Source organism: Chiroxiphia lanceolata, chromosome 2, assembly GCF_009829145.1.
Source record: "Chiroxiphia lanceolata isolate bChiLan1 chromosome 2, bChiLan1.pri, whole genome shotgun sequence".
In the NCBI taxonomy this organism is placed as follows: domain Eukaryota; kingdom Metazoa; phylum Chordata; class Aves; order Passeriformes; family Pipridae; genus Chiroxiphia; species Chiroxiphia lanceolata.
The window spans coordinates 90,092,304-90,110,422 of NC_045638.1; the positions used below are offsets into that span (position 1 = coordinate 90,092,304).

Here is an 18,119-nt window from a genome sequence, read left to right on the forward strand (position 1 = left end):
GTCAGATGCAAAAGAGCATTAAGCTCTCAAGTTGGATATGATTGCCAGAATTTTTCCTTGAAAACCAACTCCACCCATTTCAATCTAAAAGACACAGCCTCAGACAATGCTGGGCGTGCATGGAATACTTCCTAATCCATGAGAGCATCTATTGCAAAATAAGTATGGTATATATGAGGGGAAGAGCAGATGTTTAAATATGTTCAAGATGACCAGCTGAAGTGCAGTTTTCAATCAAAGCTACCTACTACAGTCAAAGTACAATCCTTCAAAAACTATTTAATAGATTTATGAAATTAAAAGCAAAAAATAACCATAAACCTAACTGCATAAAATGGACTGGGAGAGGTAAAAAGGGTGGTATCAAAGTAAAAGCTCTCATAAAAATCAAACTCTGTGTCACAGCAGCCAAGCAGACACTGCTGCATCAGCTTCAGGAAGCTGTGTGGAACAGATTCTTAGCAATTTATAGAGGGAATGGAACACTCACCTCAACTTTGAGCTGTAGCACCCTTGTATTGCTCAAGCTAGGCTTTATTCCGGCAAGCACACAGCAACTTCCTCCCCTCCCCATCACATGCAATCCTATTTCCTCCCATATTCCTTCAATCTGCAGTACACCTTTCGCAGCTGTTCTAACAAAAGCACTCATTGTGCTCCTTTTCTACTTTACATCATATAGGAATATGCTTTCTTGAAAAAACAGGGAATTCAGCCAATCAGATCAGTTGTCTAGAGAGATCTAGAAATCTTCTCTGAAGACCACTCTTTTTGCCTCGAACAGGTCTTCTCTTTACAGAGAGATTAGAGAACTGTTTCCAGGAACGGGAGATTGGTCTCCATTGTTAATTTACTCCTTATCCTGTCTTCAACACCCAAAAGCAGGAGAAAAATGGACTAGTCTCTCTTTCATCATGATGTATGACCTCTAAGAAGAAACCCATTATTAGGGGATAATAATTAATTTATGTTTGACTGGTAAATGTGTAAGATAAAAGATACCTAGTATGCAAAAAAACCCCTGTTCTGTATTCTTTCCGCTCAGAATGCAACCACTCGATGCTTCTGTAAATTAAAAAGTCTAACTTGTTTCTTCCCTATGGGAATGATGAATGGAATCCCAGATGTTTTGTAGCATTAAGAATCAATATTATCTAGCTATTTCAACTGCTCGACCTGTGATCTGATGTTGTAGCACACTCCCACCGACTATACTGTGTTCTGGGAAACAAGTTAGAGGAACAATTACTACCATCAGCCCCTCCCAGAATCTCCCCTTTTTCAGAGCTTGGCTCAGACCCTCAGGCTCAGTTACAGCACCGAGCAGCTAACACAAACTCCACGGATTCCAGCAGTTAATCTCTATTAACTAAAAAAACCTAACCTTAGTTTTAGCAAACCTGTAGGCATGCTGGATCCCTACAGCTGAGATAATGATAATAAAAATCTCATGGAAGCGAGAAGGAATGAGCAAGGAGACTGACTGTCATGACTACCACGGGAAACACAGAACTAGGAAAAACACAGCTCCAAGCACTCACCACGCTAAACACTAATAAAATCATTGATGCTTATCCCTTAATACTCATTTCCAAAACAGTGTTATTCAACTTGGAAAATTTATTTTGACTTTCTTTTCATCATAAATTAGCTAAGGCTTGAAACTAAGTACACATTTCCAATAAACCAATCGTCTCCACCGTTGCAGCACTTTCTAGAATGCTAGAAGGCCACATTTCAAGACACTGAAGACCTAAGAACATTTGACAGATGCTTGCAAGTTATCTCCTTTAGGAGATACCTCAAGGCAGATCTGAATTATAAAGTCAATCTTAGATAGCAGACCAGTTAAAGAGGTAACAAACAGTCATCCAGCACATGACCCAGCACGTAATCTGCCATACACTGTCATGTAAGTCTCTGTCTCATTTTAATGAAAAGAGAGCAGTATTTGAAACATCCCAGAAACAGGACTTTCTATGCCATAAGGAGAGCAGGTCTGCAAACAGTTCACAGCTGTTTCCAGTATAAAGCACAAGTAATTTTTTTCCACACAAAGGTACCAGAATGACAATCATCTAAAGAAAATGTATGGATGATGAATATATCCCATGGTGATAGATGTAAGAACTGACATCTTTCAAAAAATACATCCAAGGGAAATCAACTCATTCCTGACGATGCTCCTTCATGGTGATGCTTAAGGCCAACGCCAAGAAAAATTCCTCTTTTACGTATCAAAAACTAGTTTTCCTAAGACTGTCACATAACTGTTTGAGACTCTTTGGAAAGAACACATTTTTGAAACCTGAAGAATCTGAAAAATTAAAACACTTATTTAAATGCATTTTATATAATATATTGAGTAGCTGCAGCGCAATCTGTCCAGGGCTGCTGCATTATCATCCACTCTTTACACATGCATTGTAGAATTTAAAGTCTCTGTAGGCAGGTGAACCCAAGCACACCTCTTTGAAAGCATATCACAGTATTCACCTCCTTTTCCCTTGGAGATTTGTAGACTCCAAAAGCCAAAGGATATGGGAATATATTAACTGTTCCCATTCATTCCTAGTACAATATCCCCACCCTGCAGACGGACAACTGCACACTCAGTGATGGCTTTCATCTGCTTGTCTCCACCTTTGCACTGAGTGATGTTCAGGACGCTAGCAGCAATCCTCCCAGGCACAACTGCTTCTAAAAGGCAGACATACACACACACACGCACGCACACACACCCGTCTTTCCTCTTCTGTGTTCACGCTTGCAAGTAGATGGTTAAGATTCCTCATTCACACACCCCACTTCCCGATCACCACCGAATAATCCATTCTCTTTCCTCTCTGCAACATGAGCCCGATACTGGTCAGCATCAGCCATCCTCCTACTTCTCGGTATTTTTTCCTACAACAGCTTTCTCATCCCCCTCCACCATCCCCGTGTGCGCACGCACGTCCATGTGCAAATAAAACACACATTTCCTCCCACATCAGCTGCTTTTCTGATGAGAGGTTCTTCCACCTGTGCCAGGTTTCCCTGCAGTGTGGTAAAACACCCCCCTCTCCTCCCTGATCCGTATGTACACAGCCAGTTTTCCCTCCTCCCTTCCCCCACCTCACAGTCTCTGTGCATGCCTCTCCCAGCGCCTGGAGTGGGGGAAGGGAAACATGCACTGCGTGAATGAATGGACTGAAGAGACTTACCAGAAATTTGGTGAGGAAGGAGTGGAAGACGGAAAAGACACTAAAGATGGGTGTTTCCTTCAGCGTGCTAAGTGCTGCTTCAGTTCTGGCTCCCTTAAGGAGGTCACGTGTCTTGCTAGGTACCCCTTTTCCTGGATCCTCTACTAACCAAAAAGGGTGGCAAGGAAGTCTTCTGGATGCCTCTCTGCACTACACTCCAAAGGAGGGAAGGTTACTACTGAAGCTCTCAAAGCAAGCAAGGGATGATGATGATGAGAACGTTCTCCTGGTCCTATAACAGGCAACGTCTAGCAGATGCCTCGGGGACTAGGGTAGAATTGTGAGGGGGGAAGGGGACTGTTAAAATAATTCCCAAATTGTCCTCCCCTATAGGAGAGATAGGAAGGAGTAAAAAGAGTACTGATGAAGAGCTGTAGCTTTCTACATAAAATACTCAATCCTTGCGTCTCTACTTCCTCAGAACTAAACGCCTAAATGACTCTGAAGACACCAACACCTAGGGAGGGAAAAAAAAAAGAAGAAACGTCCCTATTAGACATAAATAAACCTATAAAGGTATGCAATAGAGATAAACTAAATCCCAAAGGAATAAAAGGTGCCATTCAAGACAATAAGCAAAGTCAAATGAAAATTGCGAGATGAACACAGCTAGGGGAAATGTGCAACTTTAAAGAATTTACACCATTATATTACCACAGATAACAAATTTAAGAAGAAAAAGACCCCAGAAGGCTAAGCAACTTGTTCTTTTACTGAAGACTGTGCATTCAATGGAAAGATAAACTTGTACCTACACGTGAACATATGACGAAATTAAGTTTTAAAACCTACAGAAACTATTTCATTTATTTGTGCGAGTCTTTAAACCCCTCCCCCAGAATAACCTTTAGGATTCAGATGAGGAGACTCGAGAAAGTACGTTTCAGGTCAGGAGCACGTATTCCTATGCATTAGGAGCATGTATTCCTATGCATTGGACTCCATTCTGCCATAGAAAATAAACAGTGGTTTACAAACGATAACAAAAAAAAAAAAGAAGAAAAAATAACATGTCTAGAGAATGCTTGCTCAAATGATGGAATCAATTCAAGATTAACAGTGGCACACTTGGAGAAACGGAGCCTCTGACAGATGCCAAGCAGTAAAGTCACCGATGTGCTCTTCAAACATCAGAAAACAAAAGGGGAGAAGAAACCTAGTTGGGAAGATCTCGCTGCCAGACCCAACGCCAGCCACACACACCCCTGCCTCCATCACGTGAAAATCTGCCCCCGCAGACACCGCGGATCCCCACGGACCCGTGCGAGGTCGCGGCCGCCGTGCGAGCCCAGGGGGGGCGGCGGTCCGCACCCCGCGCTGGCAGCGCGACCCGCCCGCGGAACGGCGGGTCCCGGACGGCGGCGCGGACCCGCGGCACAAACCCCCCGCCCCTCTCCCCGCGCACAACGAGCGGCCGCCGCCGCCGCTCCACCTCCGCCACCCACCTGGGCGCCCCGGCGGGGAGGCGCGGGCAGCTCGCCCCGCTCGGCGCGCGGGGGATGCAGCACAATCACCATGGGCGCAGCGCGGCGGCGGCGGGGCGGGACGGCTGTGAGGGGACGGTCCCAACCACCCCCCCGCCCGCCCGCCCCCTCCCCGGGCACGGCGGACCCCACCCCCGCGGGCTCGCGCCCGCTCAGCCCGACATCTCACCCGCCCCGGGCACCGCCGAGCCTGAGGGGACCCGCGGGGCGCCCACCCCCACCCCCTCCGGCACCGGGCCTGGGAAGAGAGGGCGCGGGGCGAAGAAGGCTCCGGGGAGACGCGCCCCTTCCTCCCTGCCGGCGGCGCGGTCCTAGAGGGAAGCGGGCGACGCGACGCGACGCTCGCCCCCCTCCCTCACCACCCCCCCCCCCCGCCTTCCCCCTTTCTCGGTGTCCCTCCTCCCCGCGGCTGAGGCGAGGAGGCCGCGGCTGTTCCCTGCACCGAGCCCCCCGCCCGCCGCCGCCGCCCGCGCCCGCTCTCGCCGCCTCACAGCGGAGCGGCGGCGGTGCCGTAACGGCCGGGCCGGGCTCGGCGCGCGCGGGGCCGGACCGAACCGCTGCCCGTGAGCGGCGGCACCGCCCGCGCGGTGAGGCCGCCCCTGTCTAACGGCCGAGGCCTCCCACAGAGTCTGGGAACGGGTCAGGCTGGAAGGGACCACAGCGGGTCATCTGGTCCAACCGCCCTGCTCAAGCAGGGTCATCCTAGAGCACGTGGCACGGGACTGTGTCAGACGGTTCTGGAATATCTCCAGTGAGGGAGACTCCACAACCTCTCTAGGCAACCTGTTCCTGTGCTTGGTCACCCTTATGGTAAAGTTCTTCCTCATATTCAGGTGGAACTTCCTGTGCATCAGTTTCTGCCCATTTCCTCTTGTCCTAAAGCTCGGCACCACCAAGAAGAGCCTGGATCCGTCCTCTTGGCACCTCCCTTCATACACTTAAGTGTCCCCTCTCAGTCATCTCTTCTCAAGGATGAACAGGCCCAACTCCCTCAGCCTTTCCTCGTTAAGAGAGACGCTTCAGTCCCCCAGTCATCCTCGTTGCCGTCTGCTGGACCTGTTCCAGGGGTTCCATGTCTCTCCTTACTGAGGAGCCCAGACTGGACACAGCCCTACAGATGCGGCCTCACCAAGGCTGAGTAGAGGAATAGGATCACCTCCCTGGACATGCTGGCAATCCTTTTCCTAATACTCTTCCTCCTGCCTGTTCCCACTCTCCTCCTCTGCCCTAGCTGGGGATTCAGTCCAGCCCCCACTGCCGTGGCAGACCCCAGCCCAGGCCCTGCCATGCTGACCCAGCTTCTCCTGCAGTCCCCACCTTCCACCCCAACTGCCCACTCAGGGGTGCAGGCACCATCCCACTGCCACGAGTGACTAGCCTCAGCACAGTACAAGCAGCCACACCATCAGCAAAATGTACGATGTCTCTCACGCTCATCATTGCTGCTGTTAGCATGTGGCATGCAAACCCAGAACCCTCATCCTTCTTGTTCAGTTAAAGGTGTGACAGAATCACATAATCAGACTTCTGAGATCACCGAGTCCAACTTGTGTCCAAACACCACCATGTCAACTACACTGGAGTGCCACATCCAGTCTTTCCTCAAACATCTCCAGGAATGGTGACTCCACCATCTCACTAGGCAGCCCATTCCAATACCTAATCACCCTTTCTGTGAAGAAATTCTCTTAATGTCCAGCATAAACTTCCCCTGTTGCAGCTTGAGACTATGTCCCCTTGTCCTATGTCGTGTGTGACATGTCCTACGCACCACTGGGTACACACTGTGTACCCAGAGTGCAGCCAGGGCTGCATCATCCCTCGCTGCTGTCATTTCTCTAAAATAATAACTGTTGGCAGCAGACGAATATGACACATCCCCTGTATCAACCAACATACCTTGTTTATCAGTTTCTGTGGCACACCTACTCAGTTTCCTTCGTACCACACCCTTTTCATTCACTGTGTCATATCAGCTGTATATTCCACATTGTCCTGTGTGAATTTCTCCTTCACCAACCTTCAGAACCTCTAGACACAGCAAACATACACTCTGCACACCAGGGGAACAACATGTGTGTTCCTTGCTAACCTGTGTCACACTCCCAGCTTTGCAAATATGGGACATACTCACCTAGTCATTCTGATACCCCCAAACACCCATCATACCATGAAGGTTACCATTCAACCTGCTTTCTTCTGCCTCTTTAGCATGTGGTGGTTCTGTCCTACTCTTCTTAATTCTCTCACTTGAATGACAGACAGTTTACATAGTCTTTGCCTCCCCAGCACAGTTCATCTACATGTGACCATTCCAGACAGGCTTTCCAATCTGCAGTTGCAGGATAAAGCTGAGCCATCCAAACCTTTCATGCAGTATCCATGATGTTTAACTGACACGATGGGACTGACTTCCGCAAGAGTAACCTATGTGTTGGAAGAGAGAATGCCCTAAAATCATCTGCAGTGTTTATTCATTCATGCTGCACAATGCTGTACTGTAGTGTCATATGCTTCACCTTTGGTATATCTTCTGCAAAATTATACCTGGCGGTTAAAATACTGATAACACAAACATCATTGAGCATTTCTAGGACTGACTTCGCTGAAGGGTACACACGTTTGTTCATTTGGTTCTGCAAACAACTGGGTCCTGCTCCTCAAACCTCAGGTGTGATTCAGGTACTCTTCTGAAAACTATTTGCTTCATGCGTAAGAGGCAAAGCTACCTCACAGATGATGTCAGAGGCCAAAATCCCCAGCTACCCAGACATCATTCAATGCTCGCCTGTCTGCTTGGGTTACTCTCTAAGACATCTGCCTGACTATACAACAGTATAAGGAAAAATACACTACCACTTGCCTAAATGCCAACTCAAAGTATAACTTGAGAGCAGGAGGCAATCATAGGCAAGTACCAGCAGGGTAAACTAGTAAGTAAATAAATAAATAAATAACACCAAAATGCTAAACAGTTTTTCTGTTATCTTGACAGTAATGAAACGTTATCTTTTTAAACAGAATTACTATGTGCTAAAGCCTTCTGGAATAGAGTTCCAATGTGCACCAAGTTCACATTTCCAAAAGTTGTGCTTTCAGGCTGTGAGGTGCACGGGGCTTGTTTACACAGGGAATTTGCTAACAAAGAGCTACTGTGGTATCACTGCTCTGCTGAAGATTGTGCAACCACTGCCCATTGCCTAGCATGTGTGTGTATTTCAGACTAAGATTTCTTCTGGATTCATGTGTGCTGTTTTTAAGACAGCATAAAGCAAAGAGGAAAGAAAAATGTCTGCATTAGTATTTATATAACTAAAACTACAGTAACATAATAATAGCAGAATTTTTTCTTTTATATTTCAATAAGTAACCAAGCTGTAAGACAGGTGCCTCTCCTGCTAAGCATTGTTAGCAGTTTGTGGAAAGAGGAGAATTGCACAGCTGGAAAATTCAGGAATGTAGATTTTTGGCCATACAAACGCACTTTTGGTTATAAGACATCTGAGAGGAAGTCATTCTACAAGTACAGGAAAAACACTCGTCATGGTAACAGTAAGATATTTGATCTCAAACCATTTGAGATGTTTCAGCTGGGTCTTATGATTATCAGTAACAATTTATTCCACCAACTGCCATTTACCTTCACAGCTCTCTCACATGCAAAATGTAGCCTTGTATCCTTTTTATTACTGTTCGTTGAGTTACTGGAGTTGTAGTATGTCGTACTTTGTCACAGGTTGGATAACCTATATCTCTAGAACAATTTCCCATCATCTAGAAATCTAAGTGAGTTTGGAAGGAGTCTTGAAAATCTTTTACTGTTTCTTGGAAAGGTAGAGCAGGAGAAAGGGTCAATTTACTACTCAGGACATGCCCACCCAGGACGTGCCCACTGCTGCAGAAGCTTTTGAATTGGTTTTTTTTTTGAAGAGTTGTCAGTGCAGCTGAGTTGGATATAGATGTTTTATCTCCCTAGAATTAGGCAAGACCTCTTTTTTCTATTGTTTTCTATCCAGTAAAGGTGAGGCCTTTCCTGTTACCCATAAATCTCATTCTCAGGATAGAATTCTTACTATTTAATAGTGCAAGGACAACACTGGGGAGTGTGTCAGTGATCCAGAATACCAAGCTTCACCCTTTAGGGAAGAAATATAATTGTAGTAGCAGCAAGGAGTGGACGCCTCTGAACACTAAAGATTCCTGGCACCTTTCTTTTGAGATTTTTCCCATGCACTCTGTAATGCATAATGTAAGGACTGGTCCAAAGCCTTAATGTATGCAAAATCTGATTTCACGGTTGATTCCATGAAATATCTTTTGTCACTGAGTTCACTAAAACTGCAAACCAGCTGTTTAGTCCTGAAGCCAAAGTCCGCAGGACATTATCCCGTTTTTCACACTGTAAAGTTTCATATGCTTTCTGTGGTGACCTTGTGATGGAAAAATGGTGGAAAATCCAACCTGCAGATATTGCTAGGCCTAATTATTTATACCCATTTCCCTGTGTGCTGACTGTGTGCTCCCTGTGTCTTCAGTAGCTACTCATTTGGTCAGCCAAATCTCATAGCAATGTTTTTGCTTCCTGCTTGGATGACTGCATAATAAAAAAATATGTATAAGGCAAGGTAAATAAATGCCTGTGTTCACACATGAATGCTTGGGTTCACATATGAACACAGATGGTCCCATGGAGGGAAACAAGTTCTGGACTGTGTTTCAACAAGAAATGGCCGTATCATTCTTGTTTCATACCATGTAAAATGAGGACTATGCCAAATGGTGCAAAATCATCTTTATTTTCATACAACCTCAGTTTCTCATTGGTTCTGCCTGTTATACTAATTGCTGTTCTGAATAAACTGCTGTAAGATAGCAGAAAATGGAGACAGTACTGCTAATACAAAGGACACCCTGCTAAGGGGGTCTGCAGAAGGTTCCAGGTTTCACTGACTCAGTCCCAAAAACATTTTGACCCAGCACCATGCCGTCCAGAATGCAACACCCCAGCTTGCAGTTAAGTCCGTCACACGTGCCTGGCTCCATGTGCTTCATCCCACCGCACCCACCGCTGTCTCTGAATAAACCCTGCCCGCAGCCCGGCTGCGACCGGCGGCGGCGAGGTCTCTGCCGCCAGACCGGCTGACAGCACCGCCGTCCCGCCGGCGGCAGCGCCGGCCGGGCTCTGGAGTGCCCCGAGGTGGGGGGACCGGGAGGGGGGCACTAGGGCTGGGGAAGCGGGGGTGCTGCTGCTCGTGTAGGGCGGTTCAGGGAGCCCTGCATCCCTGCTGGTCCTGGAGTGGAGAGGCGGCCAGGGCCGAACGCGCGGGGAGGGGGGGGGGGGCGCGACTGCCCGTTTCCTATGCCAGGCGGTGGGAAGGAAGCCAGCAGACTGCTGCGGGGGAAATAATTATTTTGCTGTAAATACGGAGACAAAATAACAGTGGTCTGTGCAGGTGGTGGAATAGAAGGAATGGGAACCCCCTTGTTCCCAGCATTTCAAAGGAGGCTCAAGCTCAGGGCACAATCCTGACAGAAGAAAGGGGCTCAGAGGGGCATTGCAAGAATTTTCCTGCCAGACAACAACATTTGGGGACATAAGGGAGGAGAGCATGCATCTAATTGAATAAGTAACTTTGGAGAAGGTCAGAGGCTTCTGTTATCCTTATTCTGGGAACAGTTTGAGAACTGCGAGACACAAAGAAGCCCAGGCGGGCAGAGTTACAGGCAGAAACAAAGGAATGGGTGAATAGCAGCTGGTAAGCTTCAAAGGTTGGTATATAACCAGCAGCTCCCAGTTCCAGAAGACAGGAGTGCATTTCCCCCAACTAAGTTGCCGTTCTGCTGCAGGGAAACAGGGAAGAGTACTGAGGAGCTGGACAAAAGGATGAATGTGCTTTCGATGGAAACAGTCATTTGAAAGGAAAATACTTCCTTTTCTCTGTATCTCCCTTCTGCCACTCCTTGTCGTCTGCCTGGTCCCTTTTCCAGCTGTTTTTCTCAGTCTGCATTTTTCCTTTACCATCTTGAGAAAGTTCCTGCCTGCCTGGTTTTCTTTCCTGTTCCTTTACCTCTTTTTGACTCCTGTTTTGCCCTTTTCTGTCTCTTTTTCCATTGTCTTTTGATGAATGCTATTGCAGTGATGACTTAAGATTTCAGTGCCTGTTGGGAAGGATCTGATGCAACCACAGGGTGGCTATACCTCGCAGGCACTCTGCTGCATTAAGTCTGATAAACATCTGCCCTGCGAGCTAAAGAGCTTCAGGCAGCAGGTTAAATGTCTCCGAGTTTATCCCCATCGTGTTGATGTTATCCTCTTGTGTCCGGCAGTTCTGTGCCCAGATCTGATGAGAGCAGGCAATCTGGGTTTTTTCCCAAGACTTCTCTCATTCGTGGGGAGTTGTTTCTTCATCTTTTCTTCATCTAACTCTGATACCCCCCTCTCACCACCTTGCTGGTGTGCCTACACACCCATCGCCCCTTGCCTGCCTTGAGCCGATAGAGGTGATTGAGGGGCGGGCTCCTGCATCTCCAGTTCTGTTCTCCCCTCGCAGGGTCCGGCGCCATGATAGGATCTGTGCTTAGGAGGCTCCCTGCGGTGTGAGGGAGCCTTTCCTCCCCTCTCCTCTTGTGCTAAGGCCAGGTGCTAAGGGAGGTGCTAAAGGAGGAGGGGGACAGAGGTGCCTCGCAGGGAGGCCAGAACTAGGTCAGTGTAGCTGGAAAGCGCAGCTGGTGCAGTGCGATGGGGGGCGGAGAGCCAGTTATATCCAGAGGGGGGTGAGTGCATGGAGGGCGGAGGGGTCTTTCTGCGAAGTTGCAGGGGCGGGGCAGCGTCTTGCAGGCCTGTCGCTGTCGCAGGGTTGCAAGCAGACCCGCCCCGCTCCCCATCCTCCCCCAGCCCCGAGCCCCCAGCATCTGCCGCCGGGCGCCCGCCGAGCCCCTTCCCAGCGCTGCGCCTCGGGGTGGGCAGGGGGACGTCCGCGAAAGGGCAGAGAGAGAGGAAGGAAGGGAGGAAGGTAATGCTGGAGGAGAATTGAGGAAAAAAAAAAAAAGATGTTAATAATGGAGAAAGGAGGCTGGATGGAAATGGAGAAAAAAATCTGGGCAATGAATAAGGAACAGATGGAGAAATGTATATTAAAATAAGGAAGAAGAGAAGCGTGAAAGTCAACAAACAATGACAAGTGATGTTTCAGCACTTGCAATTGGTGCAGTGGGGAGGTCATCTGCATTCCTCACAGTGCCCAGGAAAAAGGACGCGCCTCCTCCTTGCCAAAATCCACAGGGCAATAAGCTGCTGCAGCCAGACGCTGCAAGCTCACCATCGCCAGTAGCTTCGGCGGTACAGATGTTCCTTGCTACTGCCCAAAGGTCATGCTGCTACCACCCTTTGGAATGCAATGAAAGCCCATTTCAGTACGATTTGCTGAATGACCGTTTGCTGAATGAATGGTCTTGTTTGACCTTTTCAGTGTTCTACATCAACATTGCCTCCTCTGTTACAGCTCCAAGGAAATCTAGATTGCGAGAGTTGTGTCCTTTGCTGTACAGCCAAAGCCTTACTTTCTCTGACCTTTTTATCCCTCTTCCCATTCCCTATCCCTTTTCCTGCCCGTCTCCCCCGCTGCCAGTGACAGCTTTGCCCACACTGCCTTGTGTCTCCATCATTCCTGGGCTCACCGGTCTGCTCGGAGCCGTGCTGCCTGCAGAAACGCACGCCCACCCCCGCCATGCCCATCCCCATTCCCGTTTTCCAGCCCCCCCCCCCTCCCCCCCCCCGTCTCTTCTCATCGGCCCGGCTACATCCTTCCTGGCCTGACGCTGCCAGCGTGTCTCCTCCTTCTTCCCTCCCTCCGTCTTTCCCCATCCCTCCCCCTTCTCTCCCTGCAGTGCTTCAAGCCCTCACTGCAGTGCAATCCATCACTCCAGCAAGGTCCTCACGCCAGGGGAGGGGGAAGCCTGGCTCCCTGTGAGGCTGGGGGTGGGTGGGCAGGGAGTGCAACTATCTCCTCCTTTGCTAAGAAGTGAGAAAGCTCACAGAATACAGACCATTCCAGAATTGAAACCTCCCATCTGCTCCCAGCTATTTTATTTATCCATTTACTTATTTAGTCTCTTTGTTTTCAAAGAAAAATATGTTTCTGCCAACATTCCAGTGAGGGCGACTGGGCAACTGAAAGGAAACCAAGGAGACAGAGAGAATGCCAGAGTCAGAAAAGCTTGTTCAGATAGAAAAGCCGGGAGAAAGAGCACTAAGGGGAGGAAAAGAAAAAAAATCAAGAAAGAAAAAGGCATATACAGAAATATAGGAATAAATGCAGAAATAGGGGAAGAAAAAAGATTAGGTGCAGGAAAAGGAAAACATAGCAAAAAAACCCAAGAATTAAATTGGTGAGAAATCTGAGATGGTAAGCATGGCAAGAGAACTCAAGGAGGATACAATAAATAGCCAGAGGAGCCTTGCTAAGGAGGTTTGGTTGATATGAAATAACATTTAGATAGTTTAACAAGCAAAGCCAGTGGGCTTTGTTTTGAATGCAAATATTCTTTACAGCTGCATGCAAATAAAATTCCAATGTGTTTTTTTATTCTAAGAATGAGAGCATAATGGATGAATAGTTGAAGTCCTTTTTCATAAAAAGATACATATCAGGGCAGCTGCATTGATGGGCAGAGGCAAGAAATTATTATAATAGTATCCAATTAGGTTTTTCAGCTACCAACATTGTTGCTCTTTTACAGGCATCTTGTGAAGGTGCTGTTGAGGTTGATACAGAATGGTTGCTGGTTTCATCTCTTTAAAACTGAGGTAGCTAAAGCAGTGCAGGCCCTTTATGCATATACATATCACATTAGGACAGATTTTTGTTAACATTGCTTGCCTTAGTTTCAGTCTGCCATTGAGTTAGAATAGTCACTATACATGGGGAAGGTCAGAAGAAAATTCAAGTGATCTGGTTGAAGTCAGCAGTACCTACAGGAGAGACAGTGATTTATACCACTGCAGTTTCGGTAATGCCCAAATCTTCGATCAGATTTCTCTAATGTCAGCTGTAGAACAAAACATAAATGATGATAAAAGGCAGACTTTACAGTCCCAGTGAAATGGAGGGATATAGGAAATGGAGGCATAAAAACCTGAAACTGGTGCTTCCTAATTTTCCCCACAATATGAACTTTTATCAGTTTGTCTGCTAACAGGTAGCTTCATTTGCATTTCTTCTACTCAGTGCAACTGTTGTTCTTCTTTATTATGTCCTGTTAGAAGCAGGGTGAGTGCTGTGAATGCTGACACTGAGAAGGACTTCAAAGTTTGTGTATTTTGGATGTGGCCAATTTAAGAAAAGGTTTTGACAACAGATCTTTTCTAAATGTTAAAGAATTTAAAGCAAATGGCTTTTGAAATTGCCGCTTTTGCCCCTTCCTCAATGGTGTTTAAAAATTTACAGGTATTCTATTTTTCAATATAATTCATATAATATGATATCTATACTTTTGCTTTATTTTCTTTTTAATTACTATTTCTGCTCCCGGTCTCTCTGTGTGCACATGAAACCTCTCTGTAAGCATGGACCTGTATACCTCTCTCACTCTGATGCCTCTTTTAATTGAAAGGGTGTGTCCAATTCAGGCACTGCGAGCCGCCCCAGTTTCATCACATCTTTTAAAATCCAGTACTCCCCATAGCCCCACTACTGCACTCATGGAGCTGTGTGAGGATCTCAGAATGATGTACATGTCAGCACTGCAACACTAAACATTGGAGTAGCCCTTTCAGTGTGTGATTTTTGGATTTTTGGAGCTGATTTTCTTGGGAGGAGGGCTAGAGGGGCGCCACTCCTGGTTTTAGACTGTAAGGGTAAAAAAAGCCACTAAAATCTGTTCCACCTTAGAGGACTACTAAAAGACAATACAAATAGTACAAAAGACTGGACCTCAAATGAGACAGGTACTGTATTGTTTGGAAAGCTCAACTGTGAATTCATCTCTGCTGGACTGCCTCTAGTGAACCTCTCTGTGCAGGAGTAAGACACCACTCTGCTTCCCAGCAGTGACTTCTTTAGCCAGCTCTGGCTACTGCTCCGGTGCTTGATCACTGTGCTGCAGCAAGAGGGTTAATCCTGCTGGCTTCGCTCCAGGGTTTGTGCTGTCCAGAAGAGATGGGAGAAGGGGAGGGGGAATCCATCATGTCTTTACTGGCATTTTACTTGTGACTGCAGCCTTGTCTGTATGGAAAAGTTGCACCAGTTAAATTAAATATGATGTTTCTATGTACTCCAGACTCTGTATGGACACATATACTGGGCTTACATGAGGGATTTATATATTTGTTAAGCTTAAAGTGTTACCTGTCCCCCTGAGAGAGCAGTCTTGGAAAAAGTTCTGTGAGAGAAGCCATATTTGAGCTCAGCTGCTTGAAGAAAGGGGAATATGGAGGAACAGGTGAAACAGCCAGGAGGAATTGGCCCTGAGACAGTACAAAGGATCAGAAAGGAACTACGTTTATGATAGTAAGAACTACAGAAAGAGCAGCAAAGGAAACACCAAAGCACAGCAAATGAAGAAGGAAAATTCTGGCAATTCACCATAACCACCCTGTCCAGGAAGGGCCTGAAGCTTGTGGCTAAGTCACCAACCACTAGCAAAGAGCTCACTGATTTCCTCTTCTTGTGGTCAGTTCTTCGGAGTGCTGAACTGATTTGAAGGAGCTGAGTGGGTATTAATCAGAGTTTCATGGACTATCTTAGTGCATTTTGTGACTGCAAGACTGTCTGCCCTCTAAGCACTGCCTTGTTGATTTGGAAATAGAGGGGTGAAGAATTCCTTATTTTTGTAGAAGGGACAACAGAAAGCATGACTATGAGTCAAAAGAGACAAATTGTGTCCAGGCTGCTGCACTTTGCAGTGTTTGCACTTCTACAGTGGGTTGGATACAAAGTCAGATGTGAATCTCCAAAATTGGGGATAGAGGATCAGGCCTTGAACTCATGTCCCTTTCCTCTGATGACCTCAGCAAAACCTGCAGAACAACTGCAGGATGATGTCAGACCTCAGGTATTAGTGGAGCCCATCAGCAGTGTGGGACCCAAGAAAATTCATTTCAGCCCCCCAATTCACATGACTAGTAGTCCTGCATTATTGACATGATACTCACATATCTTACAGCAAGTTCATTAATTCTTATCAGTCAGATGTAACTTAATGCCCAGTTACCATGGAGGTATATGTGAGGCCAAAGAAGACAAAGAGGTAAAGGGAAAGAAATCAATAGGAATTTAAATGCTGGGTCTAAGACCTATACAAATACTATGCCCAGGATCACTCACCTGTCTGCTGAGAACAGAAGGTCTCTGGGTGAAATGCATCAGGTGATTTTAATTTCTGGGAAGGCAATTTTGTGTCTTATCCATTGCTACCATCACTATAGCATGGATAATGGGATCAGTACCAACTGGGAAGGAAAATAACTTTTTGCTGAATCACTGTCACTGCTTCTGATCTTAGGTAAAACACTACAGGCACTGGAGTCAGCACTAGGGAATGATGTGTTTCCTTTATGAGTCACCCATGCCTTTTACTGCAGCAAAGTTCGTCACACCATACTGTGGCCTTGATACTTGAATTTTTAGAAGGAAGAGTGCTTCATCTTGAGTCATCAGCTGTAGATGTCCCCAGGATACCCTTGTGATGGAGGACAGCAGCCCACAAATCACAAGACAGCAACAGGGTGAATGAGAAGGGAAGGTGCAGAAGGATGTTAATTTTTCTTATCTCCTAGATGTGAGGGCTGTCCAACTACCTTTGTCAATGTCATGGGGCAAGGATGGGGGGAAAAAACAAGATTCTTTTCTGTCTCAAAAAGCAAACCGATTAAACAGTTGTGAATCCAGTAGACAATTAGGAGAGTTAAGAGGAGATACTTCATGCCAGATGGAGGCCTGCAGACGCAGAGCCACATCTCTTGAAGAATGTGCCTGGACTGCAAGAGGAAAAAGGGGCGTTCTCATGCCATTGTGCTGCGGCTCCCTCCGGTGTCCACCGCGAGCAAGAGCAGCATGATACCTCCAACTATTTTCTCCGCGGCTTGTCTGGCCTGTAAAATACTGAACTGCTTCTTAGCCAGCGATTCCATCACCAGGAGCATCGACGTCATCCGCTCCAAGCTCTCCAAATGGAGGCGTTCTGCTAGCACCACGGGTCTACCCACACCGAGCTGCTGGGGAGGACATAGTCTTCCAGTTTGAAAGAAGGATTTAAAGCTCAGAAGCAATCAGCAGAAGCTTTTCCCAACATTGGTTGTGAATCCTGTGCTCTGTGGGAGATGGTGGTACATCAGCACATCGGTAGACCAAAACATTTGGCATCAATGAAAGTTTCCTAATAAATGTGTTCAAAACTCACAAAGTCTTCAGGATGTTTTAGTTATCCCATTAAGCAGTAACAGAGGCTTGAATGACAACACAGAAGTACAGAGAAAACAAAAACCAAACCAAGGTGTGTGGAGTATTGTAACCCAAACATACTGCTATGTGGACTTCCAGTAAAAGCCAAGAATCTTAGAGGATTACTCAACCTGAGGTGGGTTATAACTTCCATCACATTCTTTTTGTTGTGTAATGACCTCACCAGCATTTCCAATGCACCCAGTTTAGCTGGTCTCTGAAAGTGCAAATGTTGGTGTCTTGCTCCAGTGAAACAGTGCAATGCTGTTTGGCTCCAGAAGGCTGTCCCTGGTACCAGGGAAATTCCTAGCTTTCCCCATCCCCTCTATCCCTCCTCTAGTACAGTCCACCAATGGTGCATCCTCCAGGAGCCTTGGGAGGACCAGAAATAAGAAGGAGCAGTCATTTTCCTCTTGAGCACTGCTACACCCAATGCTCAGGCACTATCAGGTAAGAAGTGGTGACATCAGTTATGTCACATGTGGGCAAAACTCTTCTGAGTCTCCTGTGGTAGAGAGGACATAGTGAGAATTTCCTTTAGTAACTCCGTATAAAGCATTATAGAATTTTATTTCTACTCTGCATTTAGTTGAGAACAAATGAGCGTTCCCAAGCTAACAATGAGCCTTAGGGATCATAGCTTTCCCCTACAAGGTTTTCACTGCTAGATGAGAGAGGGAGTGGGGTCATTTCCTAGATTTCTCCTTGGCTTTCAGGACTGAGACTGTACCTTGAAGCTCATCCAGTGCCTCCTCAGATCCAGAGGAGTAGTTACAGAAGCGCAAAGGGAAAAAGTCAGCAAAAGCAACAGGAGATGAGAGATGCAGGTGCTGTTGGAGGAAGGGTTAGGGGAGAGTGGCTACTCTATTGGGGCTCATAAAATGCAGAGTGGAGGCACAGGGGAGTCAGGAGGATGGCAGTGAAGGTCAGGTCCCATCTTCCCTTCTCAG

General features: G+C 46.8%; 1 protein-coding gene across 8 annotated transcripts in view; it reads right to left on the bottom strand.

Moving 5' to 3' along the window:
* Positions 1–5,225, bottom strand: part of RIMKLB (ribosomal modification protein rimK like family member B) — a 44,069-nt gene extending 38,844 nt beyond the window's left edge. For 3 of the 8 annotated variants that reach the window (XM_032678514.1, XM_032678518.1, XM_032678510.1), the window contains exons 1-2: positions 4,691–4,818; positions 3,207–3,702 (exon numbers count right to left, since the gene is read on the bottom strand). The gene's annotated coding sequence lies outside the window, so the exon portion shown is untranslated. Of the gene's footprint in view, positions 1–3,206; positions 3,703–4,090; positions 4,116–4,690; positions 4,819–4,898 lie in introns of those variants that run through there. The other 5 variants (XM_032678512.1, XM_032678513.1, XM_032678516.1 and 2 more) reach the window with 5 other exon arrangements.
* Positions 5,226–18,119: the final 12,894 nt, after the last annotated feature.